Raw genomic sequence first — 13,056 nt, 5'->3', positions numbered from 1 at the left:
CTATTATTTTGGCCACTTTTCCTGCTACTTCCCTCAGCACCAGCCTGGGCCCTGTGTTAAAGCTAAGCCCAAATGTTTGGTCCAAAACCAGCTCTAGTGGATAATGCATTTTCTGCTTGTTTCTGGAAGTGGGAAAACCTCCATAATCAATCAGCTTCGAGAATAAATTGATGGCAACTGTGCCTGTCTTCAGTAGAGATGATGTGTTCCTAATTCCTCCCATCCCTTTCCCTCCTGTCTGTCTCTCACTTACCAGGTTTCCTGCAGACATTGCCTGGATCCAGTTGCATTATATTTGGGCAAAAGGAAAGTTTTCAGAGGAGTTGGGAAGTGAAAATGGAGGATGTAATGGCAGCCAGAACTGCAGCCTTTGCTGCCAGTGGCAGCTATAATTATATATGGGGCACGTACGTTCCAGCAGGTTTGAACCACACTGGTTTAAGCACAGCCCAAATTTAGGATCTGAGCCTGGTGGCCATGGCACTCACTAAATCTCTCATTCCATCTTCTGCCATTTACTGTCTCTCTCAAATTCTCAGTGAGACTTTTTTTTCCTGGTTGTTCTATGGAACAGCTTTGATTTTTCTCACTTTGTGGTTATTTTAAGCTTCAGAAAACAATAAGAATGTACTTTTCTCTTATTTTTTTTTCCTCCCTCCCTTCTTTCCTCTGTGCTTTTATGAAAGCAGAATCTGTGTAGATGAAGCACAGTTGATCTGTTAGGGATTACTGTTTCTCAGTTATTCTTTTGCTCTTGCATATCAGGCCTTTATGTAGAAGAATATTTAAAGGTGCCGAGTAGAACAGCGAGATGAAAGATTCTTTGTGCGCTGAAGAATCCTGGTGTCACAGGAGTCCACCTGTTCTCCCCTAACTTTTTTTATTTTATTTTATATTTTTCAAACCGAAGTTTATTTAAAGTGATTTTCAGTGCTTGGAAAAGCTGCTGGGTTTTGGCAGCCTTCAAGATTGAAAGGCTCGTCCCCACAGGTGGTGGCAGCGGCACCGTGGCCTGGAATTCAGGGCACAGGAGTGGGAATCAGAAGATCCACGTTCTGTTCTCATCTTTATCACTGGTGACCTTGAGCCAGGTAGCTGAGGCTCAGTTTTCCATGGAGAATTTTACCCCTGGCTTGTGAGGACGTGGCAAAGATTTGCTGCTCTCTTAGAAAAGAAAAAAAAAGCATAAAAATCTTCTTGCATCGTCATCAGGCAACGGAGCTCATCTCCAGTCTACCAGCCAGGAGGGTAATTGGCACTTTTCAGGAGGAGGTATATCCAGCAGCCCATGGAAAACCTTGGAATAAGTAGGAGTTCTTTTTCTCTGTGCTGAATTGTCCAAGAGGAGCCAGCAAAACCACGCTGGCTTCATGCAGGTCCAAAAAGCCTGTTTCTGTTGGTGTGTCCTACATGAAATTGTGGTGATTTTTGTGGAGACTCGAGCTGGGTCAATCCAGGGGTCTATTTGATGTAGCTTTGTGTGTCACAGCCTGGTCAGTGCTGGACCATTAATGCACCCATCCAGCTTGCAAAGCTGTTCCTCTGATTAAGCACCAGAGGAGTTTTCTTTTTGACCCTTTCAGGCCATCAGCTTAATTCCCAGAAGCTTCAGATTTAATTACCCGTATCATTACCACAGCATGCATAGCTGCAGATTTTATTAACGACCATAAAATTACTGAATCCTCTTTAAAATGAGTGTGGATTCCCAGCCAGAAGGTCCTTTCCCACCTCAGCTCTGGCACAGCTGAATCCACAGGTTGGTGCAGCTCCTCTCCTGTGTTTTTACAAGTGCCAAGCTTTGCTCATCCCCCTTTCTGCACCCGATTTCCTCCTGATTTACTACACTAGTAATAGTCTTGTGCAGTTTTGCCACCAAACTCAGGTGTTCTTGTCTCTAAACTGGTAGCTGGGCTGATGTTTTACTCTTCTCAGAGCCTGTTTTTATGCCTTTTAGCAGCAGCCTGACCTTTACACCTCTCTGTTAGAGATTCCTTCCGCTCACTCTGTTGCCTTTACTCCTATCCCTAAAATGTTCTTTTAAATCCATTTCAGTTCCTTCTGCCTGCACAATACTTTATGACTTTGTAAATCAGTCTGAGTGGTACAAAATCAAATGCTTTCCTGAGATCCTGATAACTTATGTCCACTGTTTCGCTCTTGTCTAACCTAACGATTTGGTCGTATAATAAAAAGGATTTCAGCAGATTTGTCAGGCATGACCTTCCTTTTATGAATCCGTACTGGATGTCCTCTACTAAATTATGCATTTCCAAATGTTCTGCAATTTTGGCTTTTATCAACACTTCCAATACATTCCCCCAGCTGAAGCTGGATTTTCTGTTCAGAGATTCAGCAGAACTCAGTCACAGCCCGAGGAAATTCATCTGTTTTTCAGAATTCTCCATAATACAACTCCTGCTTTTTGTCCTGTTCTTATTGAATGACTCTCTCTGAGAGAGAGGAGGGTTACATGGGATATTGGGAAGAGATTCTTCCCTGTGAAGGTGGTGAGGCCCTGGCATAAGTTGCCCAGAGAAGCTGTGGCTGCCCCATCCCTGGCAGTGTCCAAGGCCAGTTTGGATGGGGCTTGGAACAACCTGGGATAGTGGAAGGTGTTGAGGTTGGAACTGGATGAGCTTTAAGGTCCTTTCCAACCCAAACCATTCTGGAATTCTGGAATTCTTGACACTGGAATCAGTATTTTGTTTCATAGCTCTGTCAGTACTGTGTGCTCAGGAAATAAGTGGCTCCCCATCTGCAGTTCAGGTCTGGTGTCACACATGGAATGAGTTGCTGAGTCTCAGCCCTGTCACAGGTGAGAGAGTGTAGGCTGGTAGCTCAATGTCAATATGGTTCCAAGCTGCCTGAATAATTCCACTTGAGACTGGAGGTCAGTTCACCTCTCTGTGCATCCATTTATTTTTCTTGCCTGTTTTTCCTAAAGAGTATTTTCTGTTTTCCATTGCAGGCTCTTGTTGTGCTTTTGACTGGTTTTATATATGTGAGGGGGGAAGGGAAACTCCAAATCCTTCAAGTGTTCTTGCTTAAAGCCTTTATGCTGGTACTTATACCTCCTTTGAACATATAGCTTCCCACTTGGGCTGTGCTTCCAAATATGGATTTCTCTTGGAGGTATGTTCTGACCCACCTACTTTGCACTGCTGATATATTTAGCAGTTTTGCTGTAATAGTCCTGTGGTGCTGTCCCAAAGCTGTCACCTGCTCCTCTGCCTCCCTCCTTCCCAGTTCCCTTCCATGCAGCAAAAGCCACCTGCTGGAGTTCCATATAGGATAAGGGGAAATGGCTTTAACTGAAAGAGAACAGGGTTAGGTGGGATATTGGGAAGGAGTTCTTGGCTGGGATGGTGGGGAGGCCCTGGCAGAGGTTGCCCAGAGAAGCTGTGGCTGCCCCTGAATCCCTGGAAGTGTTCAGAGTCAGGTTGGACGGGGCTTGGAGCAACCTGGGCTAGTGGAGGGTGTCCCTGCCCATGGCAGGGGGTTGGGCCTGGATGATACTTGGGGTCCCTTCCAACCAAAGCCATTCTGTGATTCCATGACTCCTTTCCCTCAAGCCTGACTTGTGCAAAGCCAAGCCTGGTTGAGTTGAGAGCAGCCCAGGAGGATCCCGGGTAGATCTACAAATCCTGACAGGAGGGTGGAGCCAGGTGGGGATGGGCCTCTTCTCCCAGGTAAAAAGTGAGAGGACGAGAGGCCAGAGCCTCAGGCTGTGCCAGGGGAGGTTCAGGATGGACATCAGGAAGAATTTCTTTATGGAAAGGGTGGTCAGGCACTGGAAGGGGCTGCCCAGGGAGGTGGTGGAGTCCCCATCCCTGGAGGTGTCCAGGGAAGGACTGGACATGACACTCAGTGCTCTGGGCTGGGTGACAAGGTGGGGATCAGGCACAGATTGGACTCAATCTTGGAGGTCTTTTCCAAGCTAAATAGTCCCGTGATTCTGTGACCACGATGCCAGAGCAGACCATTTGTGTGGAGTATGTCTTAAGAGCACCAGGTCTTAAGGGCACCAGGCTCTTTTTTTTGGCCTGGACCCAGCTTAGAGCAAAAATATCACTGGAGCACTGGCTGGGTGTGTGTCTGCCCTGTATCTGCTGTTTACTGCAGAAGGAAATTCTCCAGTTATGGAATTATTTAACTTACAACAGAATTTGGGAAGATGCTGCGTGTAACGGACTGGCTTTTCTTTAGGAAGCCGCATTCTGCCTCCCTCCTCCACTCTTCCTGTTAGATGTCATCCAAGATGGATTCCAAGTGCAAAAAAAAAAAAAAAAAAAAAGAAGAAATAAATAACTAAAGCAAGCAAACCTGCACCGAGTGATTCATTCCTACTAAATTTAAACCACTTATTATGGGGAGGGAAAAAAAAAAAAGAAAAGAAAGAGGGAACTGGGCTTACAGGTTTAGCGAGCGTGAGCACATACTTCAGCATGGATTGCTGGATTTGCAATTGCCAAACTACTGATTTCTTGGAACTCTGCTGTTAGCATTGTTAAGCACTGTTCCAGACAGTCACTCCTATAAATCCCTGGTAATATGTTAAGCAGAAGGCCTTTGCAGGAATAATCAGCCAGCGAGTGATCCCCGTTTGGGGGGTGCGGTCTGGGATAAGGGGATCGATCAGGGAAGTGACTGTGCTTTCTGTGGGAATGTCCCGGTTGAGCATCCAGTTGATGTTTGCCTGAATGTTATTGTCACTTTTTGTAGGTGCTTAGGCTTATTTTATTTATTTATTTGGATAAAAGTGTTGAAGAGGGTGTATGAAGGGGCCTGTAGAAAGCTGGAAAGGGACTTCGGACAAGGGCCTGGAGGGACAAGACAAGGGGGAATGGCTTCCCACTGCCACAGGGCAGGGATAGATGGGATATTGGGAAGGAATTGTTGGCTGTGAGGGTGGTGAGACCCTGGCCCAGGTTGCCCAGAGAAGCTATGGCTGCCCCATCCCTGGAATTGTTCAAGACCAAGTTGGACAGGGCTTGGAGCAACCTGAGATAGCGGAAGGTGTCCCTGCCCATGGCAGAGGGGTTGGACTAGATGAGCTTTAAGGTCCCTTCCAACCCAAACCATTCTGTACTACTGTGATCCTGCAGCCAAATAATGAAGTGCCTAAAGCCCTGAAATTACGAAAGCACACTGCTAAACATCTTTTTTTTTTAAAAAGTTTATTTTCATAACACCAGTATAACCAGCACATTTTCATCACCACCAGTCTGTTCACCAGAGTCATCTCCGTCTCTTCCAAACTAGCCAGCGGGCAGAAATAAGATGAAGTGTCTCTGGTCTAAAATCACCAGCGTACAGCTTTACCTTGGACAAAAGGCTTGTCCTCCCCCTTGAATCTGCTGCTCCATGTCCCTCTGCAGGGGTGGAAGAGCCCCACGGGCTTGCTGGCAAAACGTGGGAGAAAAGACAACTTTGATCGGCCTGTTTGCGTGACACGGATGATCCCTTCGGAGGTGACACTGATGAAAGTCGGGGTCAGCCGGGAGGAAGAAGAGGGGAAAGCAGGAAAGGGGAGGGCAGAGCTACGGATCAATATTTGAAGCGGAACAGGTTGACAAGGGCAGGGGGATGGAGAGGGCCGAGGAGGCTTGTTTGATGTGGTGCTGCGGGGAGGACACGTCTCCCAGATCCCACCCCGGTTCCGACACACGGATCCTCTGATAACTCCCCCTGTTCTGAAGTGAACAACAGATGGGTGCTCTGTGCCTGGGCATCAGACCTCCAGCAGTTGGGAGCAGAGGGCAAACACCGGTCTTCTTTCATGGCACAATTTCACACAGGCTTTTGGGGGGGTGGAAAAGGGCTGCATTGCTGTTTTATTTTATTAGGAGTAACTGAGAGCTTTTCAGAACAACAATTTCTATGTTTTGTAAAGTTCCTGACAAGTTTATCGTTTGTACAGCATTTTATCACCATACTCCCTGGGAAAAGGGGATGATGATCTTAAATCTAAAACCTATTTTAAAACAAACAATACTTAAATTTTATGCAGAGAATTTGCTATTTTTGAGCGATACCACTTTCCTCTTATTACTTTTTTGTGCCATACAGCAGTGCAAAAATAAAGGATTGTGTGGCATTACTTATTTCTCTGCTGTGTTTGTTCCTGATACTAGTGGTGGCAGATATAATTCTGGTTTCTTTTCTTGGGTCAACAACTGGGAGTAGGTTCTTCAGCTGAATGTGCATCTTGTATTGGGCATCTTCATACTCACCTAGGATTGTGTAGTAGCTGTTCTCTGTGCCTGCCAAGGGTTTTACATCCATGCAGATGTAACTTCCAAGCTTTGTGGACCACTCTGTGGAAAAATGCAGCTTTTAGAAGTGTTGCCCCGATTTGGCAAAGTCAAAATCTGGTCAAATAAAAAGAAGATCAGGTTTGATTCATCTGACACGTTTCACAGCCCCTGCCTTGCAATTAATCTCCCTCTCTCAAGTGACCTGGTGCCAGGTACAGTTTCTGGGATTCTGCTGGAGAAGGTTTGGTGGCACTCACTAAGGTGAGTAGGGCTTCCCTGGAGAGTCATGGATGCAGGAAGGGCCTGTCCAGGCAGGTGAACACTCCGATTTCTTAGAGCTGTTGCATGTTCTTCAGTGCCTCTTGTTTTCGTGCTCTTGGCCCTGCCTGACCTACATGAAATCTGAGGGTTAGCCTTCACAGTGAGCTGTGGAATCCTCTCTGGGACAAGCCAACTGCAGTGGAGGTGGATTCCCAGTTGTGCTTGGCACTACAGAACCTCGTTCCAGTTGGCATGGCCAGTGCTACTGTGTCACCGTGTTCCTCGCAGAAAACTGTCCTGGTAATTTGTGTTAATTGGGATGTTTTCTGAACGAGCCTCTCACTTACTGTATGTTTGGCCCAGACTGGGACTCCAGGACTTGGCAGTGTCCCATCTGCAGCTTTGCCCAGATGAAGGGTTGTGCCTTAGGGTGTACCTGGAGTTCAGGGTGTCATGTGGGGGCTTTAAAGCTCAGTTCTGCTTCAGGGCATGTCCTGCCTGGTGTAACTCTGTAGGAGTCAGCTGGTGATGAGCTACTGGACTGATCTCATCCTCATCCTTTCCAGTGCTCAAACTGATCTGAGTGGATTGAGATAACCTGTTTGATCCCTAAGGAAGTGGCTGTTGCAGCAGGAATTTGTGCCTTGCTGTCTGTCTTCCACTGTCGACATTCACGTGTAATTTTAGCCGGAAAAGCAAATTCAAGTCTGGCCTTTGGTCCAGGCAAGTTTTTAGACATGATTAGAGGGGACAGCATGGAGCAATTGAGGAGATACACCAGCAATGTTAGAGTTGGAAGCTCATTTGTAAGCAATAGTGAAAATACCACCCGGGCTCTCTGCTGAAATGTCTCTGCAGATGGAACTTGGTGACAGCATTTCATTTTCCAGCTGCCATTAAGGACAAAGCAATACTAAATTACATCCTTTTACTGGGATTGCATTGCCTTTTATGTATCTCTGGGACTTCTGGAGTAATTTGGGGTCCTTTCCAGTGAAATACAGATGAACTTTTCTGCCTTTTTGGAAGCCTTGGGTGAGTTTGGGAAACTTCAGGATTTTGTAACCTCACTTTTTCGGTACAAAGGCTCCGTTGCCAGTCTGCTTCAAAATGGAGCCCAGCCTCTGCTTTGCACTGCAGGCAATTCCACTAAAATTAGGTAAGGAGGTTTGTTTTGCATGGAATTGGAGAGGGAAAAGTAGAGAAACAGTTTTACCTGCAATCCTTGACTGATTGTTCTGGGGAGATCTGTGGGGCACACGGAAGCAATGATTTACTCGCTTTTTTTACATTTACTAGCTGTGGCTTTATCATGAGATTGAGGTGTGTTTTCTAAAGGAGAAAGGCTTCTGTCCATAGCTTTCCTTCACTTAGAGAGTTCTGAGAAAGAAGAGGATCCCATAAAAATATTATAGGCTTGTAAAGGTGACAAGGTGCTGCTGCAGTCCCTCACCATAATCCCAAAATACGGCTTTCTCTTGGGTTGTACTGTGAGGGATCTGGTGAAAACACAGTCACAGTAAGAATGAAAACAGCATTGGTTGGAGGGAACTTGTGAGCAGTTTATTCAAGGATTTTTGTGTTCATAAAAAGTATGATCTCTTGCTCCTTTCACTTCACAGGTTGCTCAGGGAAGTGATGGAATCTTAAATCTTGGAGGCACTCAAAAGCCATCTGGACATAGTCCTGGGTTTTGGAGGCCTTGCTTGAGCAGAGGGCTTGGATAAAAGGGCCTCCAGAGGTCCCTTCCAACCTCATGGTGTGACTCTTGGGGGTGGTCCTGTGCAGGGCTGAGGGTTGGACTCTGATCCTTGTGGGTCCCTTCCAGGTCAGCATATTCTGGGATTCTGTGAACCTCAGCTGCCTCGTTCTGTGCTGAGAAGGTCACAACCTGTCCCTTAAGACGTTTACTGTAGCAGTTCACACATTTTATTCCCTTGCACCTGGTCTGCAAGTAGCACTTGAGGTAGAACCTGCAGCACGTGCAGTGACCTTTGTTTGTTCAGCAGCAACTTCTAGCAGGAGTTTCCTGAGGGTCTGCACAAGACCTTGCTCAAGGTGCAGCTCAATGAACTGACTTCAAAATCATAGAATCACAAAACATCTGGAGCTGGAAGGGACCCACAAGGATCATCGAGTCCAACTCCTGGCTCTGCCCAGGACACCCCAGCAGTCCCACTACGGGCTTGAGAGCATTGTCCAAACGCTTCTTGAGAGTTTTTTAGGTATTTAAATGCTTGTTTAAATACCTGAAGTAGTGATATTTAAATAACTTGGAGCCCAAAGACTCAAGAACCAGCTCTTCTCTTTGTGGTGCAGTACAGTGACTGCGCTCAGGAGGTGGCAGTGCTTTAGAGAAGGTTCCTGACCTTCCTAGAGAAGGTTCCTAACCTTACTTCCCAGGGCACAAGTGAAACACATCCTCAAGTCATATGGCAGAGCTTTTTTTCTTTTTTTTTTTTATTTTCCCAATAGGCCTATTTTGGGAAAATGGGCTAAAGAGTCCTAGATTAGCTTTAGTATTTTGGACACCAGTCCTACTTTTGTGCGCGCACCCAGATGAATTTATCTTTAAGTTTGGATACAAATGCAGTACCTGGAGCTTTAAAAGCACTGGGTAAATAACAGCCTGTCTGAACAGCTCCCAGGAATAAAGGACTTGGAGCTGGCAAAGGAAGGCTGCTGTCTGGAATCTGGAGCCAGACACATTCAGAGTAGAAATCAAGTACAAATTTGTAATGGAGAGGGTGATTAATCACCAGGATGAACTAGAGTTGGATGGATGGATCATTGGTCTCTTGCTGATTTTGAGGCAGGATGTCCTCTGGACAGAAGTTATGCCAGGTGACTGTTTTACTTCAGTGTAAGAGAAGCCCGTGGAATCCAGAATCATTTAGATTGGAAAAGACCTCCAAGATCATCCAACTGGAATGAGTCCAACCTGTGAGTGATTCCCACCAGAGCACTGAGTGCCACATCCAGTCATTTCTTGGACACCTCCAGGGTTGGGGACACCACCACCACCCTGGGCAGCCCCTTCCAGTGCCTGACCACCCTTTCCATGAAGGAATTCCTCCTGATGTCCAACCTGAACCTCCCCTGGCACATGTTTATAGACACATGTGTACACACACGTGAACACCCCTGCACAGAGCCCACCCAGAGGACCTGGCAGTTCCTACAGACCTTGAGCTGCACCTGCAGTAGAAGACTTGAACTTTGAATTTTTATATTTTTTTGCCATTTCTAGGAGAGGATTGGTTTGTAATTCTGCATGAATCAGGAATCTGGCCTTTACTTCGAGTTCAACAGTGGTAGAACTTCATTCTTTGGGCTTAATTTCTTCGCCATCCAACGCATCGGGTTTGTCAGCAAGGCTGGAACTTGGGGGTTCTGCATTTCTGGTATGACAATTTTAGTGGTGGGCCCATGTCCTCAGGCAGATTCCATGTTCAGCCACTGATCCTGCCCTGTGTGGCTTTAAGCCAAGAATTCAGCCCCTCTCTTCATGTTTTCCTTATGTCAGAATGATGATGTTTGTCTTCCCCAAGGACAAAAGCTTAAGAACTTACCAAGGAAGGTATTAGTGAAATACAAAGTGATGGCTTTTTTTTTCCTTTCTTTTTTTTTTACTAGGTGAGTCACTCAGAAATTAAAAGAGAAAATGAATTTCTCTTCCAAATAAGTGATATCAGCCTCATCTTTACCAAGTGTCTTTCTCCTTGCTTCTGCAGGGCGTTGTGGATCAGGGTGAACTCTACTTCAAAACATTTAATTGCACACAGTGAGAAATGAAGAAAACTGAAGTGGATCCCAAGAATGTATTAAAAAAATCAGAACTAAAATGAGAATGATTTCATGTCAAGTGAGACAAATGCAGAGTTGATACTCCAGTGCTTCACACTTCCACTTGTCCTTGGCACTGAGAAAATGAGATTTTTAATATCTGAAAAACAGATTGCCATGAGGACTCATCCGTTGTCAATTTAAGCTGCCTTTATAGCAAACTTAAGCTGGGGACAAGATTGTTCATTACATCTGATTCTACAACTGCAGCCACGATTTCCATATTAATAGTGACTTTTTTTTTTATTATTGTCTGTACCAGCCATAGAAGAGGGGAGCTGGTTGTGTTTTCCCTGCGTTGGCAGATCATTTATTTAATGAATAATGCGAAGAGGGCAAAGGTTTGTGAGCTCTTACCTGCCTATTACTACAGCCAGTGGTGACACCTGCCTTTGCTGCTGTCTCAGAGAGGGTTTGGTGCTTTGCTCTGTGCTAAAAGGGAAAGAGGGATGTTGAGTCGTGGTTTCGGGGTCATGATTTCTTGGCGACTGAAGTGATGTTGGTTGGGATTGAACTTTTTTGGCTAAAATTACAGATGAGGGGTTGGTTGTTGGTTGTTTCCTGTCTGAGGTGCCCTTAAATGACAAAAACATTTCAGCTTCAAACTTGACACGTGTCTGGGGGTGGGGAAGGTGTTTCTGTGCCCCTGAACTTTGGACCAAGGTGGAGTCAAAGACTGTTTGTGCCCCTTTTCAGCAGCAGCCACTCTGGCAGCAGCCTTAGGAAGCACCAGCTTCCTCCCCTTTCTCTGGAACTCCATTTGCTGTCAGAGCTGAGGATTCCCTGTCCTTCCTTGGTGCTTGGCTCAGTCTGGGACAGTTTGGGATTGCATTCTGAGTGCAATAAAAACCAACTCAGCCTTTAACATAGCAAAAACGAAGATCTTTTTCCTATTTTCCCATGAACTCTCTGCTGAAATCCCACCATCCTCTGTCTGCACTCACAGATCTGGAGTCTCTTGGAAAAGCTCCTCTTCCTCTGCTGTTCACATCCCAAATTTGGTCTAGATCCTAATGGCTCTTCACTTACATTTGAGGTCCATATAATTTTTTTTCCTCTTCCATTACTATCACTAATATCACCCTCCTGTCTTTGTCATCTTAAAAACTGAGTTACTGCAGCCTTTTCTTTGCCTCTGTTATCTCATCTCCTCATGTTCCAGTTTTAATCCTGTGTTTCATGATGATGGAAAGTGATCTTTCCTTTCTGGGTTTCCTTCTTTGCTTCTTCCACACTCCTCACCCTGGAAGCAAATCCTTCTCTGACGAATCCAGTTCTCTATCATTAACCTCTCTGACCTTCAGAGAGTTTGTATATATTTAAGTCTAATTTGTTCCTCTTTGGAAAACAAACCAGCTCTCTGTATTAAAATTTGGCAAGAAGTCAACAGCATGATCTCATATTTTTTTTGTGACTGCCTCGGGGAACATGTTTAAAATGCACTTAAGAGATATAACAGGGGAGGGGTTTGGTGTAGAAGTCTTTCTAAAAGGTTTGGGGTGGGTGACTGTGAGGGACCTGGGGGTTTGTCCCTCCCATCCATCAGTGGTTTGGTGCCACCATTTCGCTCCCAGGCCACAGGACGTGACCTGTCACGGTCTGCCGGGACCGCTCTTCATGTCTGTGACCTCTCTCTGGGTGACCTCCTTTCCTGGAGAGGAAGAGGCAGCTCCATGTGGGCCAAATGACTTGTTTTGGAAGTGGCAGCAGCCAGCTCTGAGCAGCTCCCCTCCCTGGGAACACCCAGCTTTCCTTGGCCGCGTCGGGGTGGGAGAAGGCAATTTTGGACAGGCTGGAACCTGCCAGGAAAGCTGGTGGCCAAAGCTGAGTGCTGCTGCCCCTGGGAATGCTCAGCCAGCCCAGCCTTTTGTCCTGAGAGTTCAGGAGTTTTTTCATGAGGGGAAAAGAAAGGAAAAACAATAAAACACAGGTATCACCATCCTTGGAGGGGTTTAAAAGCCGTGTGAATGTGGCACTTGGGGACATGGGTTAGTGGTGGCCTTGGCAGTGATGGGGGGGATGGTTGGACTCGATCTCAAGGGAGGTGATTCTCCCCCTCTACTCTGCTTTTTTGAGACCCCACCTGCAGAGCTGCCTCCAGCTCTGGGGCCCTCAACACAGGAAGGACATGGAGCTGCTGGAGTGGGTCCAGAGGAGGACACAGGAGCTCCAAGGGCTGGAGCTCCTCTGCTCTGGAGCCAGGCTGGGAGAGCTGGGGGGGTTCACCTGGAGAAGAGAAGGGCTCAAGGGAGACCTGAGAGCCCCTTCCAGTGCCTAAAGGGGCTCCAAGAGAGCTGGAGAGGGACTTGGGACAAGGGATGGAGGGACAGGACACAGGGAATGGCTTCCTACTGCCAGAGGGCAGGGAGAGATGGGAGATTGGGAAGGAATTGTTGGCTGTGAGAGTGGTGAGGCCCTGGCACAGGTTGCCTAGAGAAGCTGTGGCTGCCCCTGGATCCCTGGAAGTGTCCCAGGCCAGGTTGGACTGGGTTTGGAGCAACCTGGGCTAGTGGAAGGTGTCCCTGCCCCTGGCCGAGGGTTGGAACAAAATGTTCTTTAAGGATCCTTCCAACCCAAACCATTCTGAGATTCCATGATCTTAGGGGGCTTTTCCAACCTAAAGAATTCTGTGGTTCTGTGGTCTGTGTGTGCCCAGTGGACTCCATCTGGAATAGGTGCAGTTCTTCCC

At 46.6% G+C, this 13,056-nt stretch overlaps 1 protein-coding gene across 12 annotated transcripts in view; it reads left to right on the top strand.

Moving 5' to 3' along the window:
* HMBOX1 (homeobox containing 1) overlaps positions 1-13,056 on the top strand; it is a 107,428-nt gene that overhangs the window by 34,118 nt on the left and 60,254 nt on the right. The gene's annotated exons all lie outside the window — the stretch shown is intronic.

This window comes from Chiroxiphia lanceolata, chromosome 3, assembly GCF_009829145.1.
Source record: "Chiroxiphia lanceolata isolate bChiLan1 chromosome 3, bChiLan1.pri, whole genome shotgun sequence".
Classification (NCBI taxonomy): domain Eukaryota; kingdom Metazoa; phylum Chordata; class Aves; order Passeriformes; family Pipridae; genus Chiroxiphia; species Chiroxiphia lanceolata.
Note: the sequence above shows the minus strand (reverse complement) of the source record. Positions and strands in the feature narration are given on the sequence as shown.